The following is a 20,205-nucleotide window of genomic DNA, read 5'->3' as shown; positions in this document are numbered from 1 at the left end:
TTTCTCTTTCTCAACTCAGTGTTTTAACTAATAAGCTTTCAAGGGAACGTTCGCTGGCTTTAGAGCATACTTTACCACTCTTCCCATAAAAATTACCTTCTTCCTCTGCATGCAAAGAGGCAAGAAAGACTGACAAATGAACATTAGAAAAAAATTTACAGTGTTTTTACAAACATTTAGTAAGGTTTTATAAACTGCATTAAAACACAATGAATGGGACTTCCCTGGTGGTGCAGTGGATAAGAATCCACCTTCCAATGCAGGGGACACGGGTTCGATCCCTAGTCCAGGAATATCCCACATGCCACGGGGCAACTAAGCCCGTGCGCCACAACTACTGAGCCTGCGCTCTAGAGCCTGCGAGCCACAACTACTGAGCCCACGTGCCACAACTACTGAAGCCCACGTGCCTAGAGCCCGTGCTCCACAACAAGAGAAGCCACCACAATGAGAAGACCACGTACCGCAGCGAAGAGTAGCCCCCGCTCGCCACAACTAGAGAAAGCCCAAGCGCAGCAACAAAGACCCAACACAGCCATAAATAAATAAATAAACAAACAAATAAATAAATTTATTTAAAAAAAAAAACAACGAATGGTTATGGTCATGATCATACACTGCCCAGCTAGCTCTTGATTCTTGTTTAAAAGGAAAGAAAATGAATAAATGAACATGGCTAGAAAACTCAAACAATATGGAAAAGAAAAAGGTTTTCAGTGTAATATCTCCCTAGGGGGAAAAAAGGTATGTACCAGCATATATACAATATCTTCTCTAAAACATTTATACAAAAGGGAATGGTAGTCACATGATTCTGCAAAACATTTTTTCATTTTATACAGACACATGCACATACATACATATATATAAGTTGTATATGTGTATGTATATATAAAAATAATGGAATTCCAAATCAGCACACATATAGAGCTTTCATTCTTTACAAATATGCTATAATATAATATACCTTGTATAAATATCTTGGCATAGTTGTAAGTGAACCTATTTATGAAATTGCTGGTGATTTTAAATTTTAAACTATATTGAGAAATTGCTCTCCAGTGGCATCTACTTTATAATTCAATCTCAAACAGCAGTCCCTTTTCTGCATGTAATATAAGTATCAAAACAGATCTGCTTTGTCTCAAAATGCATCACAAAACTGCCAGACAACCAACCCATCACAGACCAAGTCAGGCTCTTCTAGACAACACAGACTCTACGAACCAAACCAGAAGCAAGACATATCAAAGCTGGAGCCTGGCAATCACAGCTTCATAGAGGGTTCTGCGTAGCTGACCTTTCACTTTTTCTATATTCTTTGTCTAAGACAAAACTGCAGGAACAGGGTGGGGGAAAGGGGAGATTATCATCTGCGAGGTATTTATCCTAGTCCATTCGGGATGCTATGACAAAATACCAGAGACCGAGTGGCTTATAAACAACAGAAATTTATTTCTCACAGTTCTAGAGGCTGGCCATCCAAGATCGTGGTGCTAGCACAGTCACCTTCTGGTGAGGGCCCTTTTCCTGATTCATAGCTGGCGTTCTCGCTGTTTCCTCACATGGCAGAAGGAGCTAGGATCTCTCTGGAGCCTCTTTTATAAGGCAGTAATCCCATTCACGAGGGCTCCACCGTCATGACTTAAGCACCTCCCAAAGTCACCACCTCCTCATACCATCATCTTTGGGGGGTTAGGATTTCACCATGTGAATCTGAGGAGGGGACACATTCATTTACGGCACAGCAGTGCTCAACTACGAATACTACCAGGGGAAAACACTGAAACCGTCATAGAGTTGAACACCTTGGTCCCTCCCCACTGTCAAATACCATGGGGGCCCCCAAGGCAGGCAGTGCAAAGAAGCTCAAAGCCCCCCAAACAACAAGTACAGAATCAGGGTGGGGGACAGTCAGGGAAGTCCAAGGCTGACGTTCTTCCTTCCTTCTCTAAGTAGCTGCTTAGGAGGGTCTGATTCCCTCAGTAACCAGATACCTCCGGGTAACTCACAGCAAGTTGACAGAGTGCATGGCTGGGCCACATACCTTGGCTGTAAAATCGTGGACAGACTCCCAAACATGCCATGCATTTTTATTTCTGCCTCTGAGGGTCTGATTAGGTATTTTCCTCAGGTAAAAAGCCTTGAAAACACCCATCCACTTACAAACTCCCACCTCCTGTTTATTTATCAAAAATAACAAAATGCCACTTCTCCAGATTAATCTACATCCATATTAACCTCTCTCTACTTGGAAATTCCAAAGCATCCTATTCATACAGTACTTTGGGCCTTTATTATCTCATTAGTTATAATAATGATGAAAGATATATAAAGAGATACACACAGAGTTTTCTACAGGCCAACCACTTGAGAGACTGTGCTTTTATTTACACAGGTATATCATGAGGTTTGAGGGAAAAAAAGTTTAGATTCAAATTTAAGTTAGTAGATGTGAAACTTGGATAAAACCATTTGATATCTCAGCTCCGGAGCTTCTTTATCCACAAAACAGGTAATACTGTCTCTCTCATAGGACTGTTGTGAGGATTCTCCCCACCCCTGTCCCAACCCATCAGAAGCCGAGAAAGTGTTAAGTCCTTAGCACACTGGACAAGCTCAATAAAATGTTACCTCTCCCAGAAGGGCTTGTATTCTGGCTATCTCTCCCCCAGGATACCTCATTCTGTTCCCTCCAGCAACTACCAAAGTAGACTTTGTTAATACCGTTAACAAGTTCATTTGGAATTTCACTGAACTGCACTGAACCAAGTAAAATTAATTCAGCATCTCTTAACACTCATAAATGAATGCCTCCTCAAGGTCAGTGGTTATTTTTAATCCAATTTTAGAATCATCGAGGACCTAAAGTCTTGGTTGGAACTCCAGACTTTTTATTTCTGAGATAAGTCTTTGGTAAAGCCACTAATTACCCTCCTACTTTCCCAGGCACGGCCACTGTCAAGCTTTAACCAGACACCAGAAAGGAGCCACAGCACTCACAAACTATTTACAACCTAAAGTCGTCAAGAAAACCACCCTTATGAAACCAAGCACAGAGGAGTTACTAAGATTCTAAATTCTGTCTTCAAAGGGCCTCAGCAGCATGAAGAATGCAGGCAGGAAAAACTAATTTTTTCATTCTTAAAAAGGGCACACTAGCAAATTGCACAGAGCAATTTCCTAATGTAAGCTAGACTGATGTTGATATTCATTTTCTAAATAAATGACTGGCTTGGATACTGTCTACGTAAAAACATCCAATAGACTTATTTTTGTTTATAAATGAAGATCAATTCTTATCTGAGCAGACAGTAATCAATTTGGAAACTTCAGAAGTTCTGAACAGTTATCGTGTCATGAATAGTATAGGTCTTATTTGGACAGTCTAATCAAATTAAATGTTTTATTCATTACAGGTCACTATGGGACTGAGAAACTACTGCTTGTGCTTATATCAGTAATTACACTAAAATAAACTGACTACATGTCACTGGAGTATGGTACCTTTGAAGACTTTTAAAGGAAATTTAATACCTCACAGATTATTTAACATAAAAAATATAAAGACAAGCAAAAAGTCAAAAGATGTAATATTCCAAATTCTATTAATACAGTACATATATTTATCATCAACATCCTCATCAGAGGTTTACACAAGAATGTGGTTTCTCCTAATGAAAGCAAGTTCCAGACACGCTCTTTGTTCTTGCATCAGGCTCACCGAATATGACCAAGTTGATCTGATTCTGCAACCAAATGATTATAAATAGGCAGGAGCCTTCACAAAATGTAATTGTACCACAACTCAAATTGCAACGGCTCAGTCATTCCGAACCCCTAACTTCAGTCAACACAAGGCTCTATTCAGAATAAAGGGCAGTTAAGAAGTTACCCTCACCCAGCCCTAGTATGTTTCAGCTCCCTAAGAAAAACGAGACCAATAGGACCGTATCCTCCTAGAACATTATACTACACTCCTCATAAGGTCATTCATCATTCTGCAAATAGGTCACAAAGATTTTTAAAAGGGCACCAAAGAGAAAGAAAGGACAGAAAGGAGTGACTGGGTTAAAAAATTCATGATACCCACGTCCTAGAGAAATAAATGAAAGCTTACCTACTGTTTTTTCTTTTAAATGAAAATAAAAAGAGTAATTCCATGTTGCCCATGGGTGCATTTTTATGAAGTGACATTATCAGCCAGAGGACTGCAAGGAAAGCAAAGGGGCCAGGTAACGAAACACGTCAGCTCTACCCAGGTGGAAATGAGAAGATTACAAGAAAGAGCAGGAAGCAGATAAGCCATCCTGGAGAACTGAGCCCTCCGGGAACAGGCAGGCAGGGCTTGACCCACTAATGCAACGGCAGAAAACATGTTCTAAATCTAATCATGTGATTTTAATATCTGATTAAAGTCCAATAGCAGAAGTCAGCTTTTAGCTATATGCCAGAGAAGAGAAATGTCTCTGAATTTCACCAAGACTAAATTTATATTTTTTTCACATTAAAAATAAAAGTCATTCCCCAAACAAAATTGTAACTTTACTAGAAAACAAAACAAAGGCCAACTGGAATCCAAACATCACAATAACGCACTGACTTTTTTTCCTTTTTAACCTCTATGCATTCACAATTTTTACAGTTATAACTAAAGAAGAGAAATAAATTTGCAGTCTTCGTGTTTCTAATATAATTATTTTAATGTCTCCACAGCAGTCTATTGAGAACCATACTAACAACACAAAGGCAAAAATAGCACAGGTAGATATAAAAATGTAGCTGGCGTTTTAATTATATTACAAAAAATATTCAATTTTCAGAAAACATAAAACCATACTATAATCCCCAAACCCAAGACATTTCAATTCATAGAGTTTCCATCTGGTAAAGTAATTGTTTTGTGAAATTTACCTTTTTCTGTATAAAAGACCCAATTCATATAACCATTAATGAAAATACTTGAAATTCTTGAAATAATATACCAAATGTATACATCTTTCAGCCAGTAATTATTGGTAATGATTAAGACAGAGGTAATGAAAAAAATTTAATTTAGTCTGTTTGATACAAATGGATAATGGGCATAAAAATGCTTACCACTTTTATGAAAAACAAAGTATTTTTTGGAAATAAAATAATCTAGAAAATGCATCTAGATTGATTTGCATTCTCTCCTACGACTTCAGATTTCCACTGTTATCCCAAAGAGAAATAACCAGAGACTAATACTTTTAACAGAGTGACTCAAACAGGAACGGAGATGAAAAGTAGCAAAGGTACGATAGTTTTTTTTTTTTTTTAAAAAGGGAGCTATACTGCAGCTTAGGTCCATTTCTTGAGCAAACCTTTTTCATAGAAAAACTGCATTGCAAAAACTTAAGTGAGGTGTGGTACTGCTGGCATAAGGAAGAGAGTCCAAAAAAAAGAAAAAACCTCTTACATTTATGGTCAATTAAATTTCTACAGGGACTTCCCTGGTGGCGCAGTGGTTAAGAATCTGCCTGCCAATGCAGGGAACACAGGTTCGAGGCCTGGTCCGGGAAGATCCCACATGCCGCGGAGCAACTAAGTCCATGCGCCACAGCTACTGAGCCTGTGCTATAGAGCCCGCGTGCCACAACTACTGAAGCCCACGCACCTAGAGCCCGCGCTCTGCAACAAGAGAAGCCACCGCAATCAGAAGCCTGTGCATCGCCATGAAGAGTAGACCCCACTCACCGCAACTAGAGAAAGCCAGTGCGCAGCCAAACACAAATTAAATTAATTAATTATTTTAAATAAATAAATTTCTACAAAGGTGCCAAAATAAATCAATAGGTAAAGGATAATCTTTTCAGCAAATGGTGCTGGAACAACTGGATATCCATATGGAAAAAAGAGAGAGAGAGAAAGAAGAGGAGAAGAGAAGAGAAAAGAGGAGAAGAGAAAAAATAGAACATATACCTGAACCTTACACCATACACAAAACTTAACTCAGAATGGATCATAGACCTAAATGTAAGGGCTAAAACAACAAAAGTTTTGAAAGAAACATATGAGAAAATCTTAGCAACTTTTGGTTAGGCAAAGAGTATTTAGAAACATCAAAATCATAAGCTTTGAAAGAAAAAAATGATAAACTGAACTTCATCACAATTTTAAATGTTTGAGCTTCAAAAGATACCATTAAGAAAACAAAAAGACAAGCCAGAGACTGGGAGAAAATACCTGCAAATCATATATCCAAAAAGGGACTTATAGACAAATAACCCAATATAAAAATATGCAAAGGATTCAAATAGGTTCAAATAGATTCAAATAGATCTTCTTTCCCCAAAGAAGATACAGGAATGCCTAAGAAGCTCACTGACTGAGTTACTAGCTCAATTACAAGGGGATAAATTTCATAAATACCATCCTTTGTCCTTTTCATAAAGCTACAGAATAGGATGATTTCATTAGAATCTCCATGTTACTCTGTAGTTCTCATGTCACGGTAAAGTTTTCAAATCACTGTAAAATGATACTAACATCCATATTGGACAAGAAATAAAACTATCTCTATTCACAGATGGCATAATCTGGTATATAGACAATCCTAAAGAAGTCATATACACAATTAAAAAACTATTAGTACTGATAAACAAGTTCAACAAGGTAGAAGAAAACAAGAGCAATATACAGAAAACAATTGTATTTCTATACACTAACAATGTATATACACTCTGAAAGCGAAATTTTAAAAATGATTCCATTTATACAGGCATCAAAAAGAAAAAAAAAAAAAATACATTGTAATAAATTTAACAAGGAAGTGTAAGCTGTGTTCCCTGAGAACTGGGACAAAGTGAGAGAGTAGCATGGACATATATATACACTACCAAACGTAAAATAGATAGCTAGTGGGAAGCAGCCGCATAGCACAGAGAGATCGGCTCGGTGCTTTGTGACCACCTAGAGGGGTGGGATAGGGAGGGTGGGAGGGAGGGAGATGCAAGAGGGAAGAACTATGGGGACATATGTATATATATAACTGATTCACTTTGTTATAAAGCAGAAACTAACACACCATTGTAAAGCAATTATACTCCAATAAAGATGTTTAAAAAACAAACGAAAACACAGTTGAAAGAAATTTAAAAAGACCTAAATCAATGGAAACACACCCCACGTTCACGGATCAGAATTCTTAACATTGGTAAGACAGCAATATTTCTCAAATTGATCTGGAGATTCAACACGATCCCTATCGAAAGGCTGGTTCAAAAGGCAGGTTGTCAAAGCCCACAGTGTACAACACAAACAGTGAACTCTAATGTAGACTACGGACTTTAGTTAATAATAATAAATCAATATTGGCTAATCAACTAACAAATACATCACACTAATGCAAGACGTTAATAATATTATGAGAAAACTCAGGGCTATGGGTATGGAAACTCTACTTTCTGCTCAATTTTTCTGTAACCTAAAACTGCTTCCCCAAAATAAAGACTATTAATTTTTTAAAAGTCAAACAAGGTCAATCATAAAAAATAAAATAATAATCATAAAGCCTAACACGGAGAAGAAGAAACAAAGTTCATGACGCACCCGGAATTCTGCTGACACCAGAAAGCCAACTGACGTTTCGGTGAGAAGAGCAGCTGCTCCCCTGTGGTGTTCAAATAAACTCTGGGCAACTTTCTGATAACCTCTCATTTGGCTGCTCCCGACACAATCGTGTGTACAGTAAATACCAAGACTCTACTGCTGGCGAAGCTCTGAAATTATCTTCCTTACCTGCAATTAACTATACGCTCTGGAAAGCCTCCCTTTCTCTCAGACTCAAAAAGCAAGTAATTGAATTACATACAGTTCTAAAAATGTTCCTGTTTCTCCTTTGTTAAATAACAGCTCTCTGTGCTGGTCTCTCCCCAGGCCAGCAGAATTCATAATTCCCCATCTCTTGCACTCCCACAGAACTTAGTTCTTACCTCTAGTGATACATTTTTCACGCTGTGGGTCAGCTAACCTAACACTGATCTGGCTTACCACTGTGCAGCCCGTGAGGACGGGGACTGTGCCACAGTCATTTCATGCTAAGACCTCCCACCCAGAAGGATGTTTTTAGATGTAAGCGATGGACACCTAATTCAAACTAACTAGCTAACCTGCCTGGAGAGTGAAACTGGAGTTGCTGGCTTTAGGGGCTGCTGAATCCACGGCCATAAGTTGTGGGTGTAGGGTGGGTGTATATGTGCATGTGTCCCCCTCATCCCCATTCCTTTCCCTCCATCTCCCTGCTCTGATTTCCTCTGTGTTGACTTCATTCTCTGAAAGGTTCTCCTACGTGGTAGAAAAGAGGGTCACTAGCAGCTCCGGCTTAACAAACCCACAGAAAGGAAAAACCTCTTTGCAACAGTTTCATAACTCCAAACCTCCATAACGGACCCTTGTGACCCTGACTAGCCAAGCTGATGTCACATGCCCATGAAAGAGGCAGTGGAGTCACCTCCTCTAACTACATGGGCTGAGAACAAAGCAAGGGTGACTGACAGCCCAGGGGAAATCTGGGTGATTTATTGAAAGGAGGAGGAAAGGGATGCTGGGTGGGCAAAGCCAAGAGACGTTCACTACTTCACAGGCTCTCAGGACCGCCGACTCCCTCCCTTTTGCTGAGTGTTTATCCACTGCTTATTACGTGTAATGCTGAGTTAACCACCGAATATTCAACAGAAAGTGTTTGCGGTGCCTGTCCCTGTATGATATTCTTTCTCAGAATGAATTCTTTCCCACCTTACTGCCACACGTGAGGTTGTTTACGCAGTTTCCTTCTCCTGGTCCACAGTGAGGCTATGTGGCATTTAGTCACATTCCAATGATTTTCAGGACATTTCTTCTCCTCCATCCTATGTATCTTAATGCCAAGTGCACACACTGCTGAAAATGAATGTGTTGCTAGCTTTTGTTTGGGGGGAGATAAAGGTAAGTAAAAACTCGCCACGCAAACCGAAGGAGCACACACAGAAGAACCCCTCCCCCTCAAAGATCGGGCAAGTCTTCACAACCTACCCTTCTTAGCGTGGAAACACAAATGAGGGCAAGTCTCTGAAAGTACGAGTCCAGGCTTTCTCGAGGACATGGCTTGCTCTCCAAAATAAAGCCCAGACCATGGAGTGGTTATGGGTGACCTCTGCTTGTGGCTTCTTACACGTTTGCTTAAGCTTAAGATCCTCCTCTCTTTTCTAAGAGAGAGGATGGGACAGAGGAGAGGAACAAGGAAGAGAAAGAAAGGAAGACCACAATACACTGTACACAGAAGTCTGTCAGGCTAGACCTGCCATCTGTACAATGCTAGGAATCTCTCAAACAACTGGGAATGATTATTTGGGACTGTCTCAGAAACACTCCATGGAATGAACAAAATCACCTTCCCCATCTGACCCAGTCCATTTTACCCAGCCTCTCTTATCTTATACCAACCTGATTTTGCTTAAGTTATCGTCTGTCTCAGGCTTTCACAGGAGCTTTCTTTTATGGATTTTCCATCCAGCAAATGTTTCTGTTCCACGGCTGGGCAGAGCCGACCACAGCATGCCTGGCTACGGAGAGCAGCTGCTCACCCCACGGCAGCTCCGACCTGGAGGGGCGAAGGCCGGAAGCCATTAGAGGGATTCACAGTCACAAACTCTCTCTCTCAGGAGTGTATGTTTGGCAGGATAATCCCCAGCATCTTCCAAACGTTTAAAATCATTAATGAACAGAGACGACAGTTTATAAGGTGTCCTAAAGACAAGTTCGGGCTATTCCGAGGGGAGGACTGAAGTATTTAATCATTACTGAAAAGGTCTGGCCAAACACTTATGCTCTGTTTGCGGAAAATTTAAAAGCCAGATGTTTTAATTAACCACAGAAAACACGAGCTACAACTAAAATTTCACGAACACATGCATCTGCCCTGTGGAAAACCACAGGAATGTTCTGGCAAGGCTCAGTCTGGATTCTTGGGACACAGAGGGCTGGAATCATTCCCCTTAGGAACCCGAACAGAAAATTAACTTGCTCAATATGTTTTAAAAAGTAAAATGAAACCCAGATTTAATCTCAATCAAATACAAAAACATTTCAGGACTTCAAAGGGCACTACCAAAAGACACATAAGGGAAAGGTCATAAAAAATTCCAACGTGGTTCAGGATTTAGAATGTATTTTCAAGGGAAAGTGAATGGTGTAACAGAAAATTTTATAGGCTAAATAATCCAAAGGGGAAACTAATCATCTTTCATTTCCTAATAGAGGAAAATGATATATGAAAACCAATATTCAAGTGAATCATAAATATTATCAAATGTATAATATATTCAGGCAAAAGGAATCATTTAACTATCCTACTTCATGCCAAACCTGTGGCCTGGCCCACACTAGCTACTATGCTTCAGCTTGAAGAATCAAGGCATTCAGAAAAACTGTTAAAATAACTTAGGCCCACTGATATCGCAGCTAGCAATTTAGAAACAGAAAACTCAAATGACGGAATCCTATAAAAGCAATTAGTGAACAATTAAGAATAGCTTAAGAAGTCTTTGTTAATTATAGCAATAGTTATGACAACATCAATATATGCCAAGTATTGAAAGCCTGTTCAAGAGGGAATGAGACATATGTTATTTTCAGATACTAGGTCCACAATTCTATTTCTGTAAGTCAAAGCAGACCCCGTCACAAGTGTGGCAAGCACAATATTACATTAATCTCCACCTTCATTTGAACCTCTGTCAGAAAAATCATTTTGAAAGGAACACAGCAGGAAAAAAGCAAGATATCAAGTTATGTACCTGTGGTATAATCCCAGTTTTGTTCTACAGACTGAGTGTATACAATCTAAAGACTCCAAATTATGAACAATAATAGCTATTTCTGGGTCATGGAATTAGAAATATTTGTGTTTACATCTCAGTATTTTCCAAGTTTTCTACAATTAAAACATATTGTTTGTAGAATTAGAATATTTTTAAATAAGGTTTTTCTTGTTAAACAGTATGGGAATGCAAATCAGAAATGGTATATCGATACACTATATTAGCCTGATATGTGGGTTTCCTCTTTTCTGAACAATAAGAGCTAAAATTTAAAAGTCTTCATTTATCTGAACTCTGTAATTCTTCATTTAGAAGTTCAAAACCCGAGTGTCCAGTAACACTCCCAGGGCTGAACGGCTACTTTTCCAGAAACGAGAAATCTTGTTATTTTGCAAACTTGTCACAAAGAAACAAGAAGACCAGAGTTATTCCTCTCCCTTAACTAATGCATCCAAACTTCTCTATCACTAGCCATGCCATACAATTGTCACTTAATTAAAAAGAGTGCCTCCTGGCGTTACTTATGATTTCACAGGGGCAGAGCCCTTAGTGAACACTGCCACACTCCATCTCTGATACTCCTAGCATCTCAGAAAACACAAAACACAATGGTAGAATCTTAACACTACGGTACTTGGCAGTCCATCATTCTAAGAAGCCAACCGCCTCAGTTTACAAATGAGGACACTGTCACCCAGAGAGGTCAAATGTCTCTCCCAAGGCCACACAGCTGGTGGGGCAGGGATGAGAGCCCAGATCGCCTGGTTCCACTGGGACCAAGTGCTCTTTCCGCCACTACAACATCTCAGCGTGCACTCCTCGAAATACAAGTTCGTATGAACCACCAGCACATGTTAAATTCACATCAGCGAAACCAGTAGAACGAGAGAGAAATTTATTCCGTCAAAAATGAAATGCATGCAGGAAAAAAACCAGAGACTCAAAGGCTGCCTGAAATAGACGAGGCTCTGCCCAGAACCCGTTCCGTCAGAGAAACAATGGTTGCAGTGTGCTTGGGCAGCAGGTGTCTTGAACAGAAACCGCCTGTCATGCTGAAAGCTTTTTGGTCCTAGTACTTGCCCTGATGATGACAGCACAGTCCCACTGCTCAAAGCAGGACAAGAGGTTTTCAACAAGAGAAAACGACACTGGCACCTGTGAGCCACCTGTAAGAGAGAGGAGGGATGCATGCTCGCCCCAGTGTTGGAAGTAAATCATCTACTAAATGATCAGGTATCAAGTCTGAGCCTCTTCCTTCCAAAACAACTCAAGTTTTAGGGGAGACATATTACTGATTTCAAAAATTAAGAAACAGAGTGGGGGGCTTCCCTGGTGGCGCAGTGGTTGAGAGTCCGCCTGCCAATGCGGGGGACACGGGTTCGAGCCCTGGTCCGGGAAGATCCCACATGCCATGGAGCAGCTAAGCCCATGTGCCACAACTACTGAGCCTGCGCTCTAGAGCCCGCGAGCCACAACTACTGAGCCCACGTGCCACAACTACTGAAGCCCGTGCGCCTGGAGCCCGTGCTCCACAACAAGAGAAGCCACCACAATGAGAAGCCCGCGCACCAAAACCAAGAGTAGCCCCCGCTCGCCACAAATAGAGAAAGCCCGTGCACAGCAACGAAGACCCAATGCAGCCAAAAATAAATAAATAAATGAATGAATAAATAAATAAAGATTTAAAAAAAAAAAAAAAAAAGAAACAGAGTGGGGATCATTTTGTCAAGTACAGAAACAGTGAATCACTATGCTGTGTACCTGGAACTAACAGTTTTATAGGTCAGTTATACTTCAATAAAACATTGTTAAAAAAAAAAAAAAAGAAAGGGAGAGAGGGAGGGAGGGAGGAAAAAGAAAAGAAAAAAGGAAAGAAAGGAAAAGAAAAGAAGAGAGTCACTAAAAACTAAAATAAAATAATCCTAATGCTTCTTATCTTACGCCTGCTACAAGCTTGGGGATGAGCAGGACTTTTCTCTCTTCCTCTAAGTGATGTACAGGAACACTGCTCACCTCCACTTCTTTCTCAGCGTTTACCTACAGCGCCCATGTCACATCAGTCAGAAACCTGCGAGCCCCACAACATGTGAACAGCCTGACGAGCAAGGGAGACAAGAGGACAGATGGCAGTGACAAACTCAGAAACACTCCCCGAAAAGCCTTCACTGAGTTCCCTCCGTCACCCCTTGCCTACTGTGCAGCAGGGCCACAAAGGCAGGAACTGTGAAGCCACTAATAAAAAAAGCCACATCCAGGGATGATGTGAGCTCCCTTTGTGAGTGCCGGGACCAATACAATGGCTCCCTCCCGCCTCATCTCAGGAGTCAGGCACCCTCGAAAAAGAAAACACGAATTTTTTCCGCCCCAAACTGCTCCTGAAGTCCCCACCATCTATTTCCATGGCTGGATCCTGAAGGAAAGACAATAATATCGACAGTTTATTCATTCTTTTCTGTGCCTCAGATCGGATGCTAAAGGTTAAGGTCCACAGATGGCAAAAGGAATCAGATTCTTGTTGCTATTTCACAATGAAATCAAAGCTTGGTGGTGAGTATTGTTCAAGGAACTCTTTAAAGTCATTTGTAAGGTAATGACAGTAAGTTTAAATTTAGCAGTCTGGTAGAATAAACTCTGACCTGCCAATCAATTTGGCCATAATCTTGCTGAAGTCACCAAATTATCTTTCTCAATAGAGACTAAACAAATTAGAATTAGATCAGATGCACTGATTTTGAAATCCTTTCTTACTTGGAACCTTGGCTGTGTGTTGTTTGGTTCCTTAGCTTCAGTGAATGCCTTTGGCAAAACGTACCCCCAGACACTGCCACCATCCGAGAATCTTAAACGGATGGCCAGCATTTTTTTTTTTCCTATTTTAACATCAAAGGGAAAGTTTCTCCTTCTTGAGCCTGATTCCAGAAATATCAGCCAAGCCAATTCAATACTTCTGAAATTTCTCTCTCAAAATGATCAGGCAAGACTATGTCAGAGACCATTCCTCTCATGGCACTGGAAATTTGATTTTAAAATCTTAGATTGAAAGTACTGATAATTTCACATCTTAAAATGTTTGGGAGAGGGCTGGGTTTGTTTTAAATTACCCATCAGCAGAAACTGAAAAGAATCTATTATAAGTAAGCAAAACTGCCACCCAACAAAGTCTGTGGAGACATTATGACAATTTGGAAAAGGTTTCACCAGTAATGTCCCATGTCATGCTCTTAAGTAAAGGGGGTTTCAACAGTTGGGGGAGGTGGGGAGGGAATTTATGCTTTCTAATGTTCTAAAGGCTGTTCTGGAAAGAACAAGGGACAAAGAAATCAGCAGACATAGAGGTTGTGGTCCCAGCTCTGCTACTTATGACCCAAGGCTTTCTGGAATAACTAATTTACACTCTTTAACCTTAGTTCCATCATTTGTAAAACAGCCAGCTTCATGGGATTGCCAACCAATGAAACCAAATATAAAGGCATTACAGAATATTTTTAAGCTTTATGTACTCATTCAACAAATATTTACTTAGGAAACTACAAACCTGCCAGATACAGCACTGTGGATAAAACCATGAACAAAAGACCCAGTCCCTTCCTGCAAGGACCTAAGTGAAGGGACTCAGTGTGATTTGTGAGAGGCACAGGGGGCCACGGGAACATGCAGGCAGCCTCTAATCCGAATACCAGACAAATTTCAGGTATTGTTACCTTCACAAGCCCTTGAGGAAATTTCTCGGTGAGAAGTGGTAGATGTGGTTTTTAGTTTGGGTTGGTTAATTATTACCTCATTCACTTCGTACAGTTTTATTAAACACTCACTATGTGCCAAGCACTATTCTAGGCGCTGGGTGTTTAGCATTGAACAAAATTTCTGCCCTAATGAAGCTGACATTTCCTCATCCAAATGAAATGCAAAATACATGAACTAAACAGAGTTAACTAGCAAGGCTACTTCTGCTGCAATACAATGATTTTTTTTTCACCAAAATATCCACACACAAAAGTTAAAAGGAATATTCTAATTGATCTAAATACAGTAAATATTTTATTTCTTAAATCTCCCAGGCTACATTTTACAATATACCAAATAACTGCCGTCATATGAAAGGCACTCTTAGGTCTGAGGGATTAAATTTGTGTATTTTGGCATGGAGAACACTCCCACATCTTACCCCCCCCCCCAAGGAAAAAGAACAAATGCTGGAATCCATCCAAACACAACCTCAGTTTTAACGGGGGGAATATAAGTTATTTTAGAAGCAGTTCCTGTAGTCATTTTTTTCAAAGGATAAAAAAAGTTGAATTATTAATTTTAGTGTAACCCGAAGTTCAATTTTAACATGCCAAATGTCTGCCTTTACAAAGTTTCTTTAAAAAATCTATTTAAAAGAGATTGGGGGGGGAGGTGCTGAGAATTAGGCTGTCCAGGAGATAAGTCAACCCAACTGTCTAAAAATTCAATATGGGATGATGGGGAGGTAGATGAGGAAAGGAGGAGAAAGAGAAAGGAAGGTACCGGAGTGAAGAGTCACACAACGATCTCCTGGATTAAAAACCTGAAAGATCACATACTCAACAAATACCAAGAGCCAATGTTCAAAATACTGTAGAGCAAAGAAGAAAGTAAATATGCAGGTAAAAAAAAATGACCAAAATGCTACTCAGCCCAAGAGCAAGGGTTCCTAAACCTGGAGTTCCTATCAAAAAATACAAAGTCCAAAGCCCAGGTGCTCTGATGTACTAGGTCTGGGGTAGTGTTCACGAATCTTTATTTTTCTAACTGGCCCCAAATGACGCTGATGCACATCATTCCCACAGCTGGGAACCACTGATACAGTGTATTTCCTTATGGAAAAAAGTACTGGAATGTTTTTATTATAATAATGAATAACTCTTTTGCTAAGTGCTTTCTATTAATCTTCACATCCATCCCGAAGTAGGAACTATTATTATGTCTATTTTTAAATGGGGAAACTTGAAGTATGAAGCAGTCAAATAACTTGACTGATGTTACACAGCTTTTAAATCAAGAATCTGGGATTTTTGCCCAAGTCTTATCTGCCGCATATTTTCTTAGCACTCTGATCTGGTGAACTTTAGCAAGCTAAATCTGTTTCCCACTCTCTAGTCTACGGATGGCATATGATTAAATCATCCTAATAATATACCATAGGCATTCATACAGAACTTAAATCCCAAAATTCAGTAATAAACTGTATAACCTGAGATAATGTTGGAGAAATAATATATAAAGTGTGGTCTACTCGGAGCATTAGGGAGGTGTCTGGTCAGGTATGCAGTTATTTTAACTGCCTTCCATTCCAACTTAAGATGAGTAGAAGTATGTTTCTGATCTTAGGGAACACATGCTCCTTCACCAACATCAGCCCTTTACCTAGAAAAAAGCTGGACACGGTGAAGTCGGCCTCGTGAGGAGTTACTGCCAAGGGCTTCACACCTTCTCACAATTTCACGCTGTTGTGTTACTCCACCTGCCTAGACCGTCCCACCCTATTACTCTGATGTGCCAATTACTCGTCCTTTGAGGCCCAGCCCAAATATCACCTCCTTCATGAAGCCTCCTCAGATGCTCTGGCGGAAATAATCACTGATGCCTTTGTGATTCTCAGTGCTTCTCCTATCACATAGGGCAGGCTGATGCTTATTCAGGAACACATATGCCTTACCTTAACAGAGTCCTTGCAGCATCTCACCTCCTCACCCTTTGTTCTCAGGTGGCCTGAGTTCTCTCTGGTTCTTCCCCACCTCTCTGAAAGTTCTTCCTCGGGCTCCTTCTTAGGCTCCTTTCTATATGACCACTAGAATGTCAATGGTGTTCACCAAGGCTTCATCCTGACTCTCCTCACACTTCATACAAACTTTCTGGGTGACTTCAACCATGATGCCAAGTCCAGCTACCAGGATAGTCTGAAGATGCCTATCCGATACATCACCCATTCATTCATCAAACATTTATTGAGACCCGCTCTATGCCAAGTACACACCATGCTTTCTCTCTCTTGACTATTCTATGTCCAACCTACTTGGATCTCAACTCCCGGTTCATTCATGCTCTAACTCCATATTGCATCCATTCTAAGAGGCAGATTTCTTCCACTTTCACACAGGTAATATGGAGATGTGCCTTACAAAAACGGCATCTTAAAAATTTTTGCCAATGTTTTTCTTAAAATCTTATACACATAGTATAATGGTGGCTCTTATGAACAGTGGCAACTGAAATCAATGAACTGCAGAGATTATCTTAGTGTATTTCCCTTACATGATTCCACAACAGAGATGTCCAACAGAACTTTCTTTGATGACGGAAATGTGCCATATTTGTGTTGTTCAATGTAGTAGTCACTATCCACATGTGCCTTGAAATTTGGCTAATATGACTGAGGAACTAAATTTAATTTTAATGAGATTTATCTGCAAGTTTACCGATTTCTTTATCATTCCTTTTTGCATTTCAGACTTTCCGTCTGGAGTCACTTTCTTCTTCATGAAGCACATCCTTTAAGAAGTTTCTTAGTAAAGGTCGGCTGTGGTAAGGTTTAATTTTTTTGGAAAGCATAGTTTGCCTTTTTCTTGAATGACAGTTTTGCTGATATACAACCAATAGTATGTTCTTTCAGCATTTTGAAAATATTTTTCCAGCTTCCATTATTGCTGAGAAGTCAGCTGTCAGTCTACTATTCCCTTGATTAACAATCTATCTTTCTTTTCTGGGTATTCTTAAAATTATCTTTCTTATTTTGGTGAATTTAAGTTTTCCTATGTCTTGTCTAGATGTGGATTTCTGTTTGTTTATCCTATTGGTATATGCTGTGCTTCCCCCCTTATCTTGTCCATAAATTACTCAGATTTAAGGAACACCGGTCATTTATGTTCTTTATGAACTCTCTCTGGAAATTATTTGTACACTAGATTCTCAAATATTACTTCCCTCTATTTTCTCTATCATCTTTCTGGGACTCTGAACAGATCTCATCATAGGCTTTATAGTCTTCAAATACACCTTCATGCTTTTCTTTTTACTTCTATGTTACATTCTGGTTATTTTCTTCAAATCTTTTTTTCTAGTTCATGAATTGCTTCTTTAGCTGTTCCTAATCTAATTTATTGAGTTTTTATGTCAACAGTTGTAATTTTTTCCCTTAGGTTTTGTTCTTGCTTTTTTTTCCCAAATCTGCCTGGTTGATTTTTTTCCAATAACAACAAAACACCTAGATTTATGTTGCCCTTGTACACACACCCCCTTTATTGAGATATAACTGACATACAACATTGTATTAAAGTGTACAACATAATTTGATCTATGTATATATTGCAAAATGACTACCACAATAAGTTTAACATCAATTACCTCACATAGTTACAGTTCTTTCCTTATGATGAGAACTTTGACTATTTACTCTCTTAGCAACTTTCAAATATACAATACAGTTTTATTAATTATAGTCACCATGCTGTACATTATCTACCCAGAACTTACTTTTCTTGTAACTGGAAGTTTGTATCTTGACTACCTTCATCCATTTCCTCCATCCCCCACCTCCGGCAACAATTAATCTGTTCTGTTTCTATGAGTCTGGGGTTTTTTTTAGATTCCACATATCAGTGAGATCATACAGTGTTTGTCTTTGACTTACTTCACTTAGCACAATGCCTTCAAGGTCCATCCATGTTGTCACAAATGGCAGAATTTCCTTCTTTTTTATGGCTGAATAATATGCCTGGTCATTTTTTAAAAAATATTTATTTATTTATTTGGCTGCACTGGGTCTTAGTTGCGGCACACAGGATCTTCACTGCAGCATGCGGGAACTTTAGTTACGGCATGTGGGATCTAGTTCCCTGACCAGGGATGGAACCCAGGCTCCCTGCATTGGGAATGTGGAGTCTTAGCCACTGGACCACCAGGGAAGTCCCCATTTTTTCTTTTTTTTTTTGACTGAAGTATAGTTGATTTACAATGTTGTGTTAGTTTCAGGTATACAGCAAAGTGATTCAGTTATACATATATATATATATCTATATTCTTTTTTTTCACTTCTTTTCCATTATTGTTTACTACGAGACACTGAATATATTTCCCTGTGCTATACAGTAAATCCTTGTTGTTTATCCATTTTATAAATGGTAATGTGTATCCCATACTCCCAATTTATCCTTCCCCCACTGCCCTTCCCCAAGCCTGGTCAATTTTTATCTCATGCTCTCCGCACTTATTTGTGATTATATATTTTATTTCTTAAAGCATTTCAAAATGGTTGTTTTATATTCTGTATCAGATAATTTTAATATCTGAAGTCCTCAGGGTTAAGCCTATTGTTCTTTGTTTGTTTCTGATGACCCTCACTCCTGGTGGCTCGTTTTCCAGTAGGGTTGGAAATCTTTGATCCTGAACTCTTATATGGTTGATCTTAGGAGAATCCTAAGGTCTAAAGTAGGCATGCCTTCCTCCAGAAAGGATTTGCATTAGCTTCTACCAAAAGCCCATGGGCACTATCTGGGCTACTTTAGCTTCTTTTACAGGTCCTAATGGAATGCAGGCTCTTCTAACATTGCCACTCACCCAAGGCTTAGTCTCCAACCACACTGGTGAAGGCAACCCGTCTTCTGTGTTTGTTTACACAGAAAGCTCCCAGCTTGGGTTTTACCTTACTAATTCATGGTTGACACTTTGGAGATGTCTTAGTTCCTGTGATCCCAAAAGTGCATTAAAAAATGTTTTATCCAGATTACAATGCTTTAGTGAGGAAGTGTGTTTGAGTATCCAGTCCACCACACAGCTAGAAACCTGCGTCTCCAACTAATCATCTTCTCTCAAAACCTACTTTTTCTCCTTTGTTTCCACATTTTGCTGAATGACACCATTCACTCTCACCCAAATCTGAAACCCAGTAAAGCAAGTATCAATGACCCTACTCTTTCCTCCACTACCCACCCCAATGCAACGAGGCACCAAGTCCCAACTTCTGGCTTGATCAAAAGTGGGTTTGCTTTTATGTTTCTAATCGTCATGGCACCTAGTAGTAGAAATTTAATCATCAAGGACAAGGAAGAAAAATAAATGAAGCTAAATTAAAACCAAAATCATATATTCTGGCCAAATGAAGGTGCTTTATAGGAAGGAAGGTTTGAATACAGGGAAATAGAAGGAGAAATGAACTGGGGCTTTGGCTGTCAGAACCATGATCACATTTCCAAGGAGAGGTTTAATTTTAGTCCAAAAGATTATCTGTCGTGATAAATTGATGTTAATTTGAATGTTATTGGTTTTGCTTGAATTTACGCTATAAATTTGTCATTGTTTTATAGTTATATAAGAGCTGGAAGCATAAGGAGTTTATACCTAGTTTTATGTTCAGGCATATTTA

General features: G+C 39.5%; 1 protein-coding gene across 17 annotated transcripts in view; it reads right to left on the bottom strand.

Moving 5' to 3' along the window:
- The window catches only part of APBB2 (amyloid beta precursor protein binding family B member 2), a 363,766-nt gene that overhangs the window by 289,550 nt on the left and 54,011 nt on the right, over nucleotides 1–20,205 (bottom strand). For 14 of the 17 annotated variants that reach the window (XM_036852187.1, XM_036852200.1, XM_036852201.1 and 11 more), the window contains one exon: nucleotides 9,448–9,604. The exons of the other annotated variants lie outside the window; for them this stretch is intronic. The gene's annotated coding sequence lies outside the window, so the exon portion shown is untranslated. The remainder of the gene's footprint in view (nucleotides 1–9,447; nucleotides 9,605–20,205) is intronic. 17 annotated transcript variants of the gene reach the window in all.

This window comes from Balaenoptera musculus, chromosome 5, assembly GCF_009873245.2.
Source record: "Balaenoptera musculus isolate JJ_BM4_2016_0621 chromosome 5, mBalMus1.pri.v3, whole genome shotgun sequence".
Lineage (NCBI taxonomy): Eukaryota > Metazoa > Chordata > Mammalia > Artiodactyla > Balaenopteridae > Balaenoptera > Balaenoptera musculus.
Note: the sequence above shows the minus strand (reverse complement) of the source record. Positions and strands in the feature narration are given on the sequence as shown.